The sequence below is a fragment of the Oryzias latipes genome, chromosome 13 (assembly GCF_053564925.1).
Source record: "Oryzias latipes strain Hd-rR chromosome 13, Olatipes_Hd-rR_3.1".
NCBI classification, from domain to species: Eukaryota; Metazoa; Chordata; class Actinopteri; order Beloniformes; family Adrianichthyidae; genus Oryzias; species Oryzias latipes.
The window spans coordinates 34,707,945-34,727,418 of NC_136249.1; the positions used below are offsets into that span (position 1 = coordinate 34,707,945).

Consider the following 19,474-nt stretch of genomic DNA (forward strand, 5'->3'; position numbering starts at 1 on the left):
GCAGAGAGCTCACTTTGGGACATTTTTTCTTCCAGGATTTAGCTTTCCTGGTAATGAGGCTTTATTTCCCTGCATTAAACCTTCCCTTTGCTTTAGTTTCACCTGGGATGTAGTTTCTGTGAAGCAACAGAAGATGAGGTAGAAGTTGGAGAGACTCGATGCGAGTCTTCCTGTTGTTTTCTGACTGGATCAAACAAAAACGGCGCCCCGGAAAACCGCAGAACAGACAAGGCTGAGAGCAGAACAGCAAGACGGTTATGAAGCATCAAACACCTGCGTTCCGTCAGAATTTAGAGATGCTGCTCCTAACAGGAACGTCAGGGAATGTTCCTCAACAATAGAGGCGCATTTCTCAGTGGGGTGACAGGCATCAGTCGCAGCCGGAGGTTTGGGCTCTAAGTTTAGACGGGCGCGGCTCAGCACGCCACCTGTAAACTGCAGTATTTGTATTCATGTCTGTCTGGCAGACGGAGCGGCTCAGGAAAACCCACAGAGGCTTTCTTAAAACCCTGTTCTTCATGTCAGCTAGAATTTGATCCTGTTTTTTGCTCGTCTGTCAGCGGGAATTCCCCAAAAAGTTTAGGGATGCAAAGTTTTCAAACAGCTGACCGCACAGAAAGGCGAACCGCCGAACACCTCATGTTGGTGCCGGCTGCCTTATCACTTATTTATTTCGGTTTCGGCTGCTGTGCTGCTTTTGTCTTTGCTTGACGTCCGCCGCCGCCGTTCAGTTCACAGCGTAGTGAGGATCAGCAGCGCTGACTTGGGAGCCGCTCAGGTGGAACCTGACGCACACCAAACCTCAGCGCTGTGAGGAGGCGTCCTGACTCGGCCACGACGCCAACATCTCGCCCTCCAGGGGGCCACCCATATCAGAGACGGACCTGCTGGCTGCTTGTGGGTCAACCCCTGCCACCCCCCCTTCTCTTGTTTGTCCATGAGGTCAGTGGGGACCGGTACCAGTCCATGGGACAGTTGGTACTAGACCACAGAGCCAGAACAACAAGACCTGCATGTATTCCATGTTCTGTCACATCTGATTCTACTTTGAAAAACGTCTGGATTTTCTCCACCACATCCTTGACGCATGTCAGGTCCCTCAATCGTGTGTCGTACATCCACTAAACTGAAACCCACAAGCTAACGACGTTAACAAAAAGCAGGTGCTCAGGCGGTTTGCAGAGGCTCTGGGAGTCTACGGTCTGCTGGGAGGGGGGTCACCGTCATCTTCTTCATTCTTTCATCTGTCCATCTTACTGGTCCCACAGTTCAGTGACTATAGAAATATTGTCGTTAAATCAGCCCTTTTCTTAAAAGCTGGATCCGTTTCCAGCTGCTCTACGGTTTTCGGTGCACCGGGGACAGATTTTTATGAGTTGGAGTGCTTATTTTATTTCCAGCAGCTTTTGGCAGAAAAACGGTGTAATCTCCTCTTCTTTGCTTCCCAGCTGTTCATGAATTTAAATAATGACGGCCTTCGTTTTTCAGAAAGTCATGTCTCTTCCCAGAAAAAGACTGGAACAATCAGATGGATGAATCCAGACGCCTAAAGGACAGCGGATCACCTCTAAGGATGGCGGGGGGGGTTGGGGGGGGGGGGGGGGGTCATAAATTGATCTGCTGTTGAAATTTGGCTTTTTCCTTCCATACCCAGAAACCGGCGGTCACTCCAGTCAAGTAAATGTTTCTGCAGGCCAGGGCTATTTCCGAGCCCCCACAGGAGCAGCACTATGATTCCAACAGTGGTTTTGCCCCCCATGTGATAAATGTTGTGGGATTTTTACATTTTTAATGATGAACGTGTATTTCTGCAGACGGCTGCGGGGAACGGGAAGCAGGTAAAGAAAAATGCTTTTTCCTGCCAGACTGCAGGTGTCTTTGGTCACAAAGTCAAACCAGACTGAGCTGCTGCTCCGCTGCTCTCAGGACATTTAATCAAGAGTCAGCAAAACTCCTTCCTCCAAATTAAACAAAATCGAACAAGGTGCAGCCTGCTCATCGAACAACCTTCAGGTCTGAGCTGCACGCTGGACCCCTCTACCTCTCTGATTGGAAAACCGCTGACATTCTGATGTCATGGGCTCCTGGAGATTGTTAAATGCTGCGGAAAAAAGCAGTTTGGAAGTTTGAATTGCAGCAGCTTCCTTCATTGGACGCATTTGATGTTTCCATCGTGCTCTGTTGATACATATTTGGCTTTTTAGACGTGATGGATGAATGTAACGAAACTTTTTATAATCAACAATGTGAAGAAAATTCCTAACTATGACATGACATCTGTTTGAATAGATGTCATGTCATGTATCCTTGTGCAGTTTGCAGTTTTAACTTGTATATCTGCTGCTTTCATCACATTTGAGTGGAAGAGCTTAGAAGAAAAGAGATTTGGTTTTCTTTTTTCAACGCTTAATAGACTTTTTTTATTCCCAAAGAACAGTCAAGTTTGTGATCAGGAAGTCCATATTGGACAAATGAATCACAGTTGACCCAATGACTGCAGGTTAATTAGGTTTTAGAGCTGCATCATACTCCCAAATCATGATTCTACCACCACCGTGCCTTAGACTTATGGGTGGTTTTAACCACAGCTCCTTCATCCATCTATACCATCATTACTTTAAGTTTCAATTAAACTCCAAATGCATCTTATGTGGACGTTTTCTTTAGGGTGAGTGTGCTGTCCTCATAACACGTGACTTGATGTTGCTGGACAGCCAGCAAACAAATACAAGTACTTTAATTTCTCTTCTTCTTGGAAAATACTTTAATATATTATTGTTTGTAACTGAAGTAAAGCTTTAGCTTTCCATAACAAAGTAAGACAGGCCTATTGTTAATCCAGTTTGTAAGGAACACAAGAAACAGTTGAAAAACTTCCTAGGAATAATAATATATAATATATATATATAATATATTACACTAATATATTACACTTACAAAGACAGAGAATTCCCAACGTTCCCACAGAGTCGACTCAAAACGAACATGGCCGAATCTCCGTGAAAATGTGCTCAATTAAACTTAAAAATGCATAGTGAGAGCTCTCACTCTGACACTAATTTGAATCGGAAACTGAACAGAAACGACAGATGTCTCACTCTGACAATTATCCAGAAACAAACTGTTAAACATAGTTTGCTTCTTCTGATTGCTTCACTAAAGGCATTACAGTGATTTTATGATGTGATCAAACAGCCAGAACTGCTCCACTTTGCTTTTTAGGATATTGAGTTTAAACTGCTTTCTTTAAGTGATGGCCTGTTTCAAAATGGTAGTGAAGCCTATCTATGTGGTGTCTTGACTGGTCAGTGCTGCTGACACAATACGACTTTCTCCTGCAGCTGACATCTTTTCATGACTGGGGTCAAATCCCCTCCTGCTCCAAAATCCATGACCGTGGAGACAAAGTCACCGTGCAGATGGAACAAGAGCTCCTCTGGTCAAGACATCAACTTTATCTTTGATGAATATTTTATAAATACATTTTAAATTATAGTTTAAAGTTGAGATGAAATTGAAAGACATTTTCTTTTACAAGTCCTGGGTTGCGAGTCGAGTCGAGTCGAGGCCAGTCAAATGACATAGTGGGAAGAAGCACTGACCTGTCAGAAATGCCTCCCTACGGTTTGTAGGTTTGGTCCGACATGAGTCAAAGGTTCAAGCCCCCACCTGTCGTCAGAAGTGAGAGGTCCATCTATGCATTTGGTTCCAGAATCCACTGAACTTCATCTAAATGGATTCAGTGCTGCTGCAGCAAAAAAAAAAAGAAAAAAAAGAAAACCCCTGCTAAATATAAAATCAAAGAGTTTTATCTTTCCTTCCTGCACTTCAAACCCTCCAAGACTGCAGCACTGTACTTTCACCAAGTCATTATACCAGAGAACTACCACACACACACACACACACACACACACAGCAGGGAGAGTCCTTTGAGGTGGCTGTGTGGCTGTTCTTTTGATTGAACACGGGGAATGGATGTGCGTGTGTGTTCGAGTCCTTCTGGACTGCCGCCAGTCAATTCCCGTGCTGCGCCGGCTAACAATCGCAGAGCTAATTAGCTTCTTGAGGACGTGGCACGATAAGAGAGACATGCTGACGACAGGATAGCACGCAGAGAAGGAGACGCAGGCAGGAGGAGAGGGCAACGAGGAGCGGCGGAGCAACAGGGAAACCAGATTACAAAGAGCTGCAGACGCTGCAGATAATGAGCCATGGCACTACGTTTAAGGCCCTTAATGGACACCACAAAACCCCACAACACAAGCTCTTGGGGTCTGGTTGGAGGATTTGCCTCCAAATCCAGCTCACAAAAACACGTCAGAGGAAGGAAAGTTTCCACGATGGACGGTTTTGACTCATTTCTATCTGGGTGGAGAAGATTGAATTCACTTCTCCTGGACATCAAATGAAGATGAAAATAGAGCTGAAGGATTTGTTAAAAGATGGTGAAACAGAAATTCTGAAGTGAAAACTGGAGAAATGGGAGACGGCACAGAGAAGCAGCTTCATGAGACAGACGCTTGTCCAAATACGTGTTCATGAACTGGCCACTCCTGACGCGTGTGGGCGGAGTTACCGTCAAAAGATGTTAGCCTCACATACATGGAAGCTTTGTGTGTCTCTTTCACCGTAACTGTATGCAAGGCCCAGATGATGCTGATGATGCTCAATTATAAAAAAATGTCGTCATGTTGGTAGAGTGTAACACTTTCAGCACACTTCTCTGATTCCCAGCTGACGACAACAACACAACAGCATCTTATTTTCATCACACGGTAGCATTTATTTATTTTAATTTTTTGTTGACATGGATCAGGCGGCGTTCATGCAGCATCTGTGCGTCCACATGACAGAGGAAAGTAAACTGTCTGCTAGACGGCAGGGAAGAGCAGCCCCCCCCCCCTTTGCTTCCACTTTTCCCTCAGCCGCTGCAGTCCTGCTGAGGGAAAAGTGGGAGACGTCGCAGTCTGATCTTTTGTGTAATGAACACCTCCTCACAACAAGGTGGTAGATATCATCTCACAGACTCCTGTGACGACCCCCCCCCCTCCATGCAGCAGACACCAGTACCAGGAGGAAAGAAGGGATTCTCATGGAGGCAAAGGAACTCTTCAAAAAAGGAAAAGGAACAACTGGAAGCTTAAGGGGGCAAATGTTTAATTATTTCATCCTGAACTGCAGTATTTTTTAGGCTTTAAAGGGATTTTCCCTGTAAATCTTTTAACCTTGGTGTCTGCAGGAAAGTGATGCTTGGATGAATGCCTTCATTTCTTCTTTGCTTTCAGGAAAAACAAACCCCTGGTGCAGGTGAAAGTGACAGAGCAGCCTTTAGACCGTTGGTCTTACCTTCAGCTGTCTGCTTGGTTAGTTATTGGTTTAGTGATGATTGTAGTTGTGTGATAAGACGAAGGCCCCTCCTTTGGTTTTCTTCGTTCTGTTTCAGAATTCGATGTAAATCAAGAAAAAGCCGTTCCTGTAGTTCCTCCAAAGAGGTTCCATAGAGAAGCAGTTCTCTGTTGACTCATGGGAAAAGGGCTCATTTCAGACACAATATAAACTATAAGAACTCTTTGGTTTGGGAACATTTAGATATTTTTTAAATCTAGATGTTCATTAAAACGGGTAATTAAACAATACTGCTGTCTGGATTTTGTTTGAGGTCAAATTTGCTCACATTTAGGTGACAGGATTTAAACTTTTTTTTAATCTCATTTATTGCTTTTGTTGAGATCTTGTTGAGGTGGGCGGAGCTTAGTCTGGCCTAATTTTTTTCGCGGAAACGTGATCCATAAACGTATTGGATCCGATCTGCAGTTTGTCGTATAAAATCACAAAATCCTGAACATCATGAATGCGTTTTTTTCTTTTCGCTCTTTTCCTTTGAGGTGATTATAAAAAAAAGAGTCATAAAACAGTTTTTTGTGGCTGTGATCAACGTTAAAGGGAGAATAGCGGCGCTGGGAAATCTGGCTGAATGTCTGTTAAACTGTTGAGCGAGCTGATGAGTGTGTGGGTGTGTGTGTGTGTGTGTGTGTGTGTGTGTGCTGCTGGGATGGACTTCCAGACCTGGACGGTGATGGTTGTTGGACTCGGCCCGCGGTCTTCCAGTTGTGTGAAATGCTGCAGCAGCAAAGGCATAATGAGTGGTCTGCGGCGTGTCTGCACCTGCTGAGGCGTTTGTCCTTTCTGCTGCTCTGACAGACTCAGCATGCAGCTTTCTAACAGCCTGCAGCAGCCATCTGAATGCAGAGCGCTGCTTTAAAGCAGAGCCAGCTCGCTCCACGCTTTCACCTCCATCTGTCTTCCTCTGTCGCACGCTGGCTCCTCTATCTCCCCTCTCCTTTTGTTTGTCCCTGTTGTCATCTCTGTCTTTGTTTTTCTGTTCCTCCTCTTAATCAGTTTCTCTGCATCCGGCCTTCTCCAGCTGTTTTTATTTCTTTTTTTTTCCGTTTCATCAGGCTGCAGTTCGGATTCTGGGTGGCGAAGCTACAAGTGAAGGCCGTGCACACGAGCGTGTGAAGGTGCATTTACATGGCGTTCCTGCTCATACATAAAGAGCGGCGCCTCGTTCCTATCAGTGTTTTGCTCCCACCTGATGATTAGCCAGGATTTCTGCCCTTTTCTAACAGACAGTCTGGATTAGTGGAAGTCCTGCTGGATGCCACAGGCGCCGTTTCTCCTCTACCCTGAGTTTTTCTAACTAAAGCCAGGCTGCCCTTCACATTTTTAGCTTTGCCAGAATCCTGAATGAGTTTAATATAATAGAGAAGAAAAATGAATAGACGTTAAAAATGTGTTACAGAGCTAGACTTGTCTAAGGTTAAATTAAAGCAACTTAAGAAGAAACATGAATCCACCGAAAACCAGCAATGATAGAAGGAGCAACAATCACAAGGATGAAGGTTTCTTAAGGTTTGTGCCACCAACTCTTCTGCTCCACAGAAACCATCCTAAACTCCCCAATTTTACATAATCATGGATAATAGGACTAACCATCAACAGCACAGGCAGCTCTGAATGAGGACGAGCGGAGAAAATGGAGAAAATCACCTGAAACGGTGATTAAAAACAATGAAAACGGATGAAACAAAAATGTATCCAAATAAAATAAAATAAAAACCTTTGTAGAATACTGTGAGTAATGCAGCACTCAGCTCCAGTTTCTGTGTTCAGGAGAGTTTCAGGGTATTTTATTTTTAATCCTAGGCCTAATATAGCCTGACTTTTATTTGTAAAGCCTGACTGTTTCCTGTCTTTACTGTTGTGCTGATCTGCTCTTTTTGTTTGGGTTTAAATGCTCCAAACTGATTCTATTCAGATTCTGGTATGAAAAGGGTTTAGTTCTGAGGTGTGAGATGAGAGAAAGGTCAGCGGCTGGCGTCGCCTGAGGCGGCCTGACGCAGACGAGATCTGTAAACAACGGCAACCAATGACTTTTTTTTGGAAATGTGCAAAGTTGGAGCAGACGGGAAGGAGAGGAGGGAGGAGGGAGGCGTGACGGTTCGGTTATTGATCATAATCAGAAAACACGAATGATCATTTACTCCGAAGCACAGCTCGGCCGACTGGGCCTCCAGCTGTGTCTCTGCTCTCAATTCCAGAAATAATGGAGGGGAGGTGGGGACGCCGAGGCCGGAGCGGGAGGGAGGAATCTCCATCAGACCCCCGCAGGGCTGAGCGGAGCGGGTCGGGAGGGCGGGTCGGGTCGGGTCGGGCTGTGAACAACACATTTTGACAGACTCTGGGATCATGAAACCATTTCTCATCCATCTGTGGAAGCAAACAGGAAAACCTGTTCAAGTCAAGACACCTTCTGATGGAGATGCAAAGCCCACAGACTGGTCGACCTTTGACCCCAGATCAGACGCTTTGGTCAAAAATGAGCTTTATGAAATCAGTGTGGATATGGATCTCCTGCAGAAGATAAAGTCAGTCGATGGGAGAACCCAGGACACCACAGCTCAGGAGAACCTCATCGGACGCCGTCATGGAAACGACACTCTGCTGTCCACACGGAGAGAGCTCACCGTGTCACCGACTGTGATGAATGGTGTGCACACACACTTATGGGACGCACACACACGCTGACTGATGCTGACAAATGGCGGCTTCTGGAAACCGAGTCGCTGCTGCGTGCGTCTCTTCCTCTGTGAGGGGGCGTTGCCGGGGGAAACCATTTCGCTGCTAAAACTGAGATTGAGTTTTGCCGTCGTGGGAGTGACAGATAACAAGACCCGAGCAATCAAACGCGGACGGTATCAAACGCTCGACTATCAGTCAGAGCTGACAGCTGACTGCAGGCAGACAGGAGCAGAATGGATGGCTCCTGCAGCGAAACGAGGGCGAAGGAGATGCTGGAGGAGATGAGAGGCAGGGAGGAGGTCCAACCACCAAAACACGCAGAAGGCGTTCACATTTAGCAGACAACTTCCCATCACCTAGCTCTGTTTGATCAAGTCCAGGAAAAAAACACTAAAGATAGGACACCAATGGGGGACCTTTGCATGTTCTCCCCGTTCATGCGTGGGTTTTCTCCGGCTTCCTCCCACCGTCCAAAAGCTGGACAGGTTGCCAGTTTGTTACAGGGGCGAGGAGAATATGCCAACTCCACACAGAAAAAAAAACCCAGCTGGGATTTGAACCAGAACCTCCTTGCCGTGAGGTGACAGTGCTAACCACTACACACTAAACAGAGAACTCTCAGCAGCTGAGAGAGAAAGCGGGGTTGCTACACGCCAAAGATCCACCCACAACTCAAGGGTGAAATCCCAGTAAACTCCGGCTGCTCTGCAGAAACTTTGTCCTGGAGAACAAAATGTTTTTTATTTATTTTCTGGCTTAAAAAGGCATCATCATCATTAAAAGACCACCGGGAACGCTTTAGAAATAGATGGGACTGGGACTGGGACTTTAACCTGGATGTTTGTAGAGACGCATCCCTCCAGTCTAGTATCCGTTTGGGATGCTCCTTTGTGTCTTCTTGTTGCTATAGTGATGGAGTTTATAGCATTTTATAGCATTTTCCTGCTAAAGCTTCGATCCTGAATGAAATAGTCAGCAGATCTCTGATCCTGCTTTGTGTTTGGCTCTGTCGGGGACATCAGGGCAGTTTCAGTGGTGCTCATGGATGCAGCTCTTCCAAATACTCCAACGGAATCACGCCGACTGGCCGCTCGTGGTGTTTTTAACCAATTCTGTTGCAGCTGCTGAAAACAGCATTAATTACAAATGAGCAGGAGTCCACACTCGTGTGTGTGCCTGAGTGTGTCTGCAGTCAATCAGGCTGTTATGAGCCCATCGACTTTCCCAGCATGCTCTGCCCACTTCAGATTGGGACTGAAAAAAAGAAGAAGTAATGCTTTGGATGCTCGGTCAGTCCAGCATCCTGGCGACCTGATGTGGACAGGAAAGAGTCCTGCTGGGCGAAAAGTGCCTGCAGCCACTTCGGGGAAAAAGAATCAACGTCTGGTGTTTGATTTAAACTCTTTCTCCATCATCCATCTATAATAGATCATAGCAGAAACTTATCTTTACAATCTTCAGAAGGTTTTTATTTTTTCGCTTTTCCCCCAAATCAATGAGTTGAAAGAAATCCATGCTATCCCAAAATTCAATGTTTGCAGAGAGAAAACCTTGCAGAACATTGTTAGATTTGAAATGTTGTAAAATTCCTTAACTGGATTTCAGTTGTATGCATTCATTCCTAGCCAGCAAGGCCAAGCGGGCCCCATGTGGTTTAAAAGTGGGCAGAGCGTGGCCCCGGATGCCGGCCCCTGGGCGGAGGAGCTGGGGCCCACTTGGCCTTGCTGGCTGGGAATATTTCATCGGAGCATATTATTGTAATCCAGGCTCAAACAGATGAAGGAATTGCCCGGAACACTGTGTTTATGTTGTCCATCCTGGTGCATTTTATGACTCCATGAATTTTGATGAATCAAACGGGATCATCAGGGCAGCGGGTCGTGCACAGTAATGTGTTTTTCCTGTAAATGCCCGTCAGTAGACTTTGCAATCACTTTATGATCCTAATTACATTTTAATTATTTTTCTTTTGACATTTGATTTGCGCCTTAGGAGTCATTTTAGCAGCCATAAATTTTAATCGCCGTTTTGTTGATCGCAAGGAGAAGACACGGCAAATGTTTGCACACATTTCAGCACCTCCAGCCTTCAGCAGCTTTTTAAAAGGCCGTGTTTGGACATTTCCTGACAGGAGGAACGGAATCACTGTGAATCTCTGGTAAATGGAAAAAAAAAACATTTTCTCTTTGTTTTCAATGGCTTTTGTATTTTCTGCAAATTAAACACGACAATCTCTGAGATTTAGTATAATAATAATGCATTAATGTCACTTTCTCTGTGTGACCCAGATGTCTAGGATCCTTTGCTCTTCAAGAAAAAAGAGCATCATTGGAGCAGCGTTGTGGCCCTCAGGTGTTACCCGCTCCCACCACATTAGCCCCCTTTCTACTCACCCTAACTAGCTGAGCAGCTGCTATCTACCCCCCCACCCATTCATTCTGCCCTTGCCCCGGTCAGAGCTGGACGGGACAACTTCATGGTTGCCTACATTTTTTTCTACCCCACTATTTAGGCTGAAATTAAAGTTTAGCAACATACATCAACGTGACGCTAGTTAACGTCAAGTTAGTGTGAAAAGTATAATTTTCTGACGTTTCTGAAGAAAAACAACGTAAGAAGTATGTAATGTGGCTAGTTTTGTATAATGACTGTAATTGTCTATAAGAGTCAGTGAATTTTAAAGACAAATCAGTGCATCTAAAACACTAACAGACTGAGCCTGCTGATAAACACATTTATCATTTTAAACATTTCCTCCCAAAATGTGCTCTTGGTGTGTTTTGGATGGAAATCAGCTGATGATGAAGAATCCACCTCGGCTGCTTCCTCCTGTCAGACTTCCTCAGACAGACACGCTTCCTGGTTATTAATCGTTGGATGGTTTCCTGATACCGTGAACCGTAAAACCCTGCTAATCTCTCCCGCCGCTGCTCTCTAAATGCTTCAACTCCCCGCTGTTTGGTCCTTGAAGCTGCTGATCATCGTTAGTGTAAAGTCTGACTGTGGCTCATCTCTCCTCCTGTAGCCTTCTGGTTGTGTAGCTAGCACTAATCTCATAGCCTACAGCATTAGCGTGCGCTAAGGCTAATCCGTTTTTGTGTAGTGTAGTGAGCCGAGCTAACGCTGATCCAGCGTTTTGTCGGTGTGCTAATGCTCCTGCAGCTGTCAGTCACTGACAGACAGAGATGAGGATGCATCACCTTCATCTCCAGCTTTGGGTCTAACTGGGTCTTCCTCTGAGATTGGATCTCTGGTTTCTGGTTTTTCGCACATCTCCTCGGCTTGTCTGACGTCCTTCTGGGTGTCTGAGATCTTCTCTGGTTGCTGTTATCCTAAAAACGGCAACAAATCAATAAGAGGCAGAAAACCGCCAATGGATCACCTGAGGGATAACAAAAGCTGTTTCACCTGTCGGCCACTTCTAGTCTTTCTTCATTCGGTCTTAAATGTCAAATCCATAATAAAAAATACAGGATCACTGTGTTAAGGGGGGGGGGGGTTATTTATTCATGCATTACCATAAATTAACCATTATCCCTAAAACGACCCCCTTTGAATTTAGCATTTCCTTGGGGTGACATTGAAAAGCCTACCAGGCCACCAGGGGGCAGCACTGCAGGAGTGGTTGTCGGTCACCCGGTACTTCATCACAGGTTGGAGATTCACCAAAAAAACTCTTTTTTTTTTTTAATCAGGTCAACAGTTGCTTTTTGTTACCAAGTTAATACCAGTCAGCAGTGGATGCAGTTTATTTTTCACAGACATTTTTTCATGCTTCTCAGAAGACGGTTTCAATAAAAAAACACAGAGTTATCTTACTGTTTTCTTCTTATAATCGTATTATTCTGTGAATTAAAACGTCTCTACCAAATCCCAGTCTCTGATTGGTCAACGCTCGACCTGGTTCAACTTTTAACACGTGTTCAGTGGACATGCATGTTTCTCCAAAGCAGCTTTGAAAATGTGCGTAGCTACATTACACATATGCACATATATGTCGACACAGACTTATCATTGAAAGTGGTCGCCTGAACGCACATTGAAGTGAATGTAGTCTCAGCTCACTGCGCTTCCTGTCACATATTTTAAATCAGTAAGAGAGTTGTCTTCAAAAATAACCCAAAAAGGTGTTTTTCGGTTTTCTCCAAAAGCCCTGAACGCTTGATGAAGGTCATCCTTGCCTCCATTCTGTCCTGCTGCATGCTGGATTCCTCGGATGCTTCAGTTTTTTCTTCCTTTGGTTTGACAAAGCTGCTTCAAGCTTTGCAGAATTGTCTTATTCCTCCTCCCCCTTCCTCTGTTTTATCCCCCAGGTCCATTTATCTTCATATTTTACTTCTTCCTTCTTTAATTGTGACTTCATGAATATTGCTGGTTTCCTGCTGTAATCCAGTTCTTTATGTCTTAAAAGGATTTAGATTTGCTGATCGAGCTCCGCTGTGTTTTCCATCAAGCCTCTGTTGTTGTGTTTTCATTAAAGGTGTGCGCGTCTTTCATTTATCTTTACTAAACAGTTTCTGTTTTTTTTTCTCTTTTACTTGTTGCTGTATTTTATCAACTTAATTAATTTCTTTTCAACCTTCGTATTCATGCGAGCAAAATTAATCTGTTGAAAAACACTCGCAGAGCTGGAGTGTTTTCAAGTTCATCAGTTATGGAATTTCTTTAGAAAACGGTTCTGCTGGAAACAAACATTTGATACAAGTGTGTGTTCGAGTTAAGACGGCCATGTAAGTCGCCCACACGGCTCGCCCTCGCCGCCTCCACCGTGTCACCGAGGCTTCTGCGCAGCGCTGGAGTGAGATTGTCTGATTTGAAATGCTTAATCTGCCAAACTCATATTTGAGTCCGGGTTTTCCCTCCACGGTTCCTGCAGGAGAAGCTTAAACGGCTCTGATGTGTAGGTGGACGACAGCTGCTTCTATTTGTGATAGTTGTCACATTCACATCTCTGCCTTTCCTGCTACATCTGCTTTCATTGGTTCAGCACCTGCCGCTCTAAGCAACCACAAGGGGGCACAATCAAGCCCCGGTAACGGTTGAGGTTTGTGTCAGGGGGGGCATCTGAGGTAAATCAAAATATGTTGATGAGGGTTTACCTAAAGGTGTGAAATCAGTGATCTGTTTATCCTGCATTGAGCGTAAGTCACATGATTCTACCGCAAACAAATTCAGATCATCTGCTGGAAAAAAACAGAAAAAGTTGAGTGGCATAGAGGTCAAATATTCAGGTTTTGTAAAAATACTTTTGTCCATAAATGTACTCATATAAAGAAATCCTCACCACAGCAGAGTATGGGTGTTAAAATGACCAAAGCAAATTTTCTCTGAGAAAACAAACTGCATCCACTGCTGTTTAACAGCCTTCAGGAATAACAATGGACTGTACCATTCATCCTGAGCACCCTTATGGTTCCAAAACCTTGTGGTGTTGTTCTGACTGAGCAGAACAGCAGGCATACTTCTGAGTCTCCTGGGATTGAAGCCGTTTCTCCTGAGGGCCGGCTTCCTGCTGGTTTTTCAGAACCCCAGCTCCTTACTGGCTGTTAATTACCTGGATCAGGTGTGTTTCATCAGAGAGGAGATGCAGTGGCAGGTTAGTTGGAAACCAGTAGGAAACACTGTCTGTTGAGGCCTGGATCAATTGGTTCTCCATTTCTGAGTTTACCTCAATCGATTGAGAGGTGAGTTTGAGCTTCCATACAGTCGTTTGGTTTACGGTCTTTTCCTGTAAAGTCCACTACATCAGACATTGACAGAAATTTCATTATTTGGGGGGCAATTAAGATGTTTTTTAGACCCTTTAAGCCACATAAAGATTGAAAATTTGTGTGATTTGTTAAGTTTTTGTTCACAGCAATATAAGGGATATTCTTCAGGAAAAAGGACCGTATAATGTATCAGATTTGATACACACCTGTATCATAAAGAATAACTAATGTTGATTCTTTTAATCCAGCAGGAAGTCATTTAAAAAAATTAGATTACTAATTCTCGTGTTGAAAATCAGGAAAACCTTTCCCGCCAAAAGAGTTTGTGTAATATTACCGAAAGCCCTTCTACCGCCCCTAGTGGAATAATGATGAACTGCAAGGCAAAAAACATGCACCAAGTCATTTATAACTGAATTTTAAGTTAAGTTTTGATTTTATTCATGAGATAAGTGGATCAAATATGATACAAATGGATAAACTTGTGTCCAGAATGCTGAAACTTCCTTTTGTGTTTGTTGTCTAGGCTTCGTCCACACTCTGTGTTCTGTCTGCCATCAGACATGCTTGGAACTTGCACATGCGACACATTCTTCTTGTTTCCAATCTATTTTGTGGCGAGATTACTTTGACTATTTGCATTTTTGTGACACTGCCAGAATTACCAGCTGCTTTTGTGCGTTTGGTGCGTTGGGTTGAGGAACTTTAATGAAAGGAAAATAGACAGAGCAGCCTGGGGGGAGGGCGGGAGAGGCAGGCGAGGGACTAAGGAGTAATTGATAGAAGGAAAATGAGGAGAGGTGGGTGACACCAGGGACGGGAGACGGCAGGAGAGAACCATAAGGAATGCTAATGAATTAATGATGCAACGTGTTGACATTTTTCCTTCCCTGTCCCCGCATCCGTCGCTCATTCTTTTCCCCCATCGCCTCCTTCGTCTCCTCCTCATCTCCTTTCTTTGCTCCTCTGTAGGTGGGAGGGTGTCCTTGTTAGCTTGTCATCCCGTTGTAACCCTCAAGCAAGTGATGTGACCGGAATTTCAATTCGTCTTTAAAGCCCCCACCCCGCCTGCAGACTTCCTGAGAACCTCAGGTAGGTGGAATCCAGAGGAATATTTCAGGCATCGGTGCAGCAAATGCTCACGTTCAGAGGCCGGAACGGGCAGAACAGTAAAGCTGCACAGGTTTGACTCGTTCATCTGTCCGAGCATCACGTCTGTGGTCAGAGCTGATTGGTTGGTTCTATAGGAAACGTGTTCTTCATTTCCACAGCAGGTCTGTGGTTGTTTGCCCATTTCTAACTCCACAAACAGGAATTTTGGGACATTAAAAGCTGAGGACTAGTAGTCTGAGGCTTTTTGTTCTTTACTGCATTAAAACGTGTTAAAGACAAAAATGTCCCGTTAGTTGTGATAAAAGATGGCTAGATATCCATTAATTTATTTGTTTTTACAGAAACATTTTAATTAAATCAAACAATAATTCCACAATCAACCTGAAACTGCACAAAAAACTTAATTCTGAATATTAAATTAGGTTCGTTTTCACTGCAATAATAAATAATTATAATAATAATAACAATTTTCTATATGATGCCTTTCTGGGTATCCAAGATCGCCATACAGGTAAAGAACAATTTATAAAACAGAATAACAAGAGTAAAATAATTCATAAAATTATAAAGAGACGGTAAAATGATGCATTAGGAACAACAGGCAGGTCTGAGACGGTAGGTTGGGAGAAAGAAACAATCATCCATCATGTTTCTGTGTTCATAGATAACAAATACACACTCTGATTATTTAATATGTTTTATAGCTATGTAAATGACAGATCAATGTATTGTAATGAGTCTAGATCATTATCTCAGCTCTCATTAAATCCTATAAAAAAACAAAAAGTTATTTTTGTTCTGTTTACAAAAACATTTTTGTAAATGAAAGAAAATCCGAAATGTAGACAGACTAGAGACCTCCAGGCTCTCTGTCCAACTTGGTTTTTCAAATTATTTACTTGTTGTCAAACGTAATTAACTGGATCAAATGTTCATCCAATTAAAAGTAGAAAGGCCTGCGGCGTTCCAGGTTTGTCCTGATCCACTGTTTCATGCGGCGGCGGCGGGTTGGAAGCTGCTGTCTTTGGATGTCGTTCCCCTCCTGAAGTCTCCAAAATGTCTGCCAAAAGGCGGATTTTAAATTTGTGCTGACGTGCAACTTTAAACGGTTTCAAACTGTCAAACCTTTCCATCGTCTCAGAGAAGGTTTTTCTTCCGTCGACAGAACAAAAACAAATCTGCTGTCAGTTTTGATGCCCTGTAATGATGAAGAAAATATCTCTTCTCCCTCAAATGCATGACACTGCATTTCCTCTCTGCGGTTTCCTCAAACAGGAAGTTGGGTTCTTCCTTCCTTCCGTTCTTGAATTGGTTTTATTGCTCACCTCAGTGCTGATCCATTCACTTCATTGCCTTTTATGCCTCATATTAGAGACTTTTATTTTGAAGTGTGGAATAAGTGCAGCGCTTCCCTGACAGGTATTCAGCATCTGAGGCTTAAACCTGATTTGGGAACAATAAGAGTTTAAATGATGGAGCTGCTAACAGTGGTTTAGCTTCCATTTTACGTCTTTGTAGAACAGTGTAATAAAAGCCTTTTCTTCACTTTAACACCTCAATTGATCATTTAAACCTGCAGGAGCCTGAAGCGTAAAGATTCACTGGAAATAGCGGCGTTGAGCTGATGTACTGTTTCTGCACCAGGAGGCGGGGCTTCTTCGCCGAGTAAATCATTGTCACAAAACTCTGAAAGTCTCCTCACCCGATTCAAACCTCTGCTGTGTGCCACCATTATGTAGGTAGACTTCAGGTATTTGACCTTCATCTGGAGGAGAAGCCATGTGTGGTGACAGAACAGGAAGTGACTCTTCTTCCTCACTGACACCTCCTCATGGGGTGGCTTTCTTCTGCTGGACAATGAGTCCTTTTGTTGTTGTTTTTTGTCTTTTGCTTTGGTTTTTTGGTAAAATGGACGCCTCCAGATCCACGTCCAAAGTCAGAGGCATCTTATCTGACTGTCTGTTCAACCTGGACTTCAAATCTTCTCTCTTGACGTAACTTAACTTCAGAACAACGTCACCTGAACTTTCCCCGACTCTCTGCTTGTTCTCAATAGGTTTTCCTGGTCTTATCGGTGAGCTGCAGTCAAAGCTTTTCATTTGGTGATGTTCCTGACCGGCTCCTGAGCCGAGTGTCAGACCGTGTTGACGGGAAAATCCTCTTGAATGGAACCGAAATGGAACTTCTGATTATTCAAGAATAAAAGACGTCAACATCTGACAAACAGTCAAACCCAATCCAAGATGGAAGTCCGCACACAACAAAAGCAGCCCCCCTAGAAATAGATTTAAAAAAACATTCAAATTTGAAGAAAAAAAACTTTAACAAATCAAGTTTTAGTGACAAGAATTTTTTTCTTAAAAAAGAATCTTGGTATGATCCTTTTGTTTTTTTTATTTTACCAGATTTTGTTTTTGACAATCTTTTCCAATAATATCAGTGTTCTTGAAAAATAGAAAATAGGACGTGTTTTAAACAAGGGGGGAGGGGTTATTTTCTTCAGTTCTTGCAGTGCAATTCTCCGTTAGTCCATTATTTAGGATACTTTTTTTCTCTTTAGTCCTGCCTGCCCATATTTGGACGTGTTATCATACTTCTCTGTCCTTGCAACGTCTTTCCTTAACAATATTTCTTCTGGCCCAACAACCGGTGGACGTCTGCTTGGATTCTAGAGTCCTAACCAAAGGTTTGACCCCCCCCTGAGTCTTGTTAAAAGGCTCCTGGACCGGTGACCTTAAAACTGGACCTTTGGTGTCAGCACTGATAAACGTCACTCTGAACCTCCGTCTTACTGCTGATTAGCTGGCGTTCCACGTTGTGACCCGATAACCAGCAGTAAACCCTACATGAGGAACCGGAAAACAAACCCAAAGCGGATCTGTGGATCTTGAGGACCAGTTTTGGGCAGCTCTGGTGCTAATGAGCCTAAATCCTAAAGAAACAGCATGTCAGCTTTCAGATTCTGCAGGAGATTCATAATTGAAAAAAAAGTTTTCAGCTCGATAAAAAAGGCCCCGGGCCGTTTAAGTTGAAGGTGCTTGAGATTGAGATGCGTGTCATCATCCTTATCTCTGCTGCTTTATCTTCTGCCTCTCTGTCTCTAAAATTTGAAAATCTCTCTTTGAGTGACTGTGGTCTTTCATCTTGAGCTTTGATTGCTCCCATCCTCTATTTTCCATGTTTCTGTTCAGTAGATGATAATATTAATATCATTGGAAAGTTTAGGATCAAAGACCCTATGCTGAATAATAATTAAGAGATAATCGTAGCTCAGATAGATGTGATCGTCATAAAAACCCGCTTATGAAACCACAGAAAAGCAGATGCAAACCACTGTTTTTTGTTTTGCATTTCTAACAAAAGATGACGTTCTCCCAGTGAGACTGTCTGCCTTCGGCTCCAAATCAATGTGCAGGTTTCTCCTCTCAGCCTAATGAAACTTTAATGAGGATGCACTTGAAGGCTGTCCTCATAGGCACCCGTTGTCCTGCACTGGCACAGGATCCAAAAAGAGGACGATACGAGAACGGAGAGCTGTGGCGGATGTTTCACTACATTTGTTCTCCTGAAGGAAATGTATCGCCACCAAAGATGACGCCACAAAAATAGGAAAAGTAATATCTCAAATAAAAACCTGTTACTCTAACACAGATATCACTCAATAATAATCCACCTTCTTCATGTCATAAATCAATTGAAGTAGTCCTTAAAAGCAGGCAAATGGCTGTCATGCATTACAATGATGGATGGTGAGCCCATCAGGTATGAACAGACTGATTACAGCATCAAAGACCCGTTTCTTTCCCCTAAATGGGCTCATTTTGTTTTACAAAGCTTTAAAAAAGCCAATTTGTCCTTGAAGTCCCTTCACGTCTGGTCCTAAGTGGAAGCAAAGATAGTCGTAATGCCCATCTTTCAAATTGAAGTGACACCTCTAATTCGGCTGTAATAACTGGATCCGCTAAAGTCTCTCAGAGCTGCACGCTTAGAAGGCCGACCGCATCGCAGCGCCGTCCGTGAAGGTTGTCCTGTTCCGGAGATGCGTCTGTAATAAATGGATGGTGGATTTTCATTGGCATTCCTGCGTTAAAGTGGGGAGGAGACCCTGGAAATGGAGATATGAAGAGCGACGTGTGAGGCTTGGCATGATATAGACCCTTTAAAAAAAAAAAAGGTTATTTTCAACCCCACCCAAGGTAAATGTAAAAAATCTCAGGAAAAAGAAACCACTATTACCCAAATATTAGTATTACTCCAAAAATATATCCCATAATAAGTAACCCAAGTGTTTGAAGAGTATGCAGAATTCACACAATGGTCTATAACTGTTACACATAAATGAAGACGTGTTTCTCTTTTGTGAACAAAATCTTTGTGACTTTATTTGATGTTTATATTATATTTATCTTATATTCTTTAACTACAGCCGCATACGCTCCACAAATAAAACATGCGTGTTGACCAGTGATGTCAGAAACATTTATTTTGCCTCTAGTCGGTTTTTAAAGGTTCAGAATCAACTTTTTTTCTACGTCATCGTGAGGGCTAGTGGGCAGCTGAAGAGCTGC

The 19,474-nt window shown here is 43.5% G+C and overlaps 1 protein-coding gene across 6 annotated transcripts in view; it reads left to right on the plus strand.

Moving 5' to 3' along the window:
* si:cabz01090165.1 (leucine-rich repeat and fibronectin type III domain-containing protein 1-like protein) overlaps positions 1-19,474 on the plus strand; it is a 275,238-nt gene that overhangs the window by 95,960 nt on the left and 159,804 nt on the right. For 4 of the 6 annotated variants that reach the window (XM_004075203.5, XM_078929779.1, XM_078929778.1 and 1 more), the window contains one exon: positions 14,766-14,885. The exons of the other annotated variants lie outside the window; for them this stretch is intronic. The gene's annotated coding sequence lies outside the window, so the exon portion shown is untranslated. The remainder of the gene's footprint in view (positions 1-14,765; positions 14,886-19,474) is intronic. 6 annotated transcript variants of the gene reach the window in all.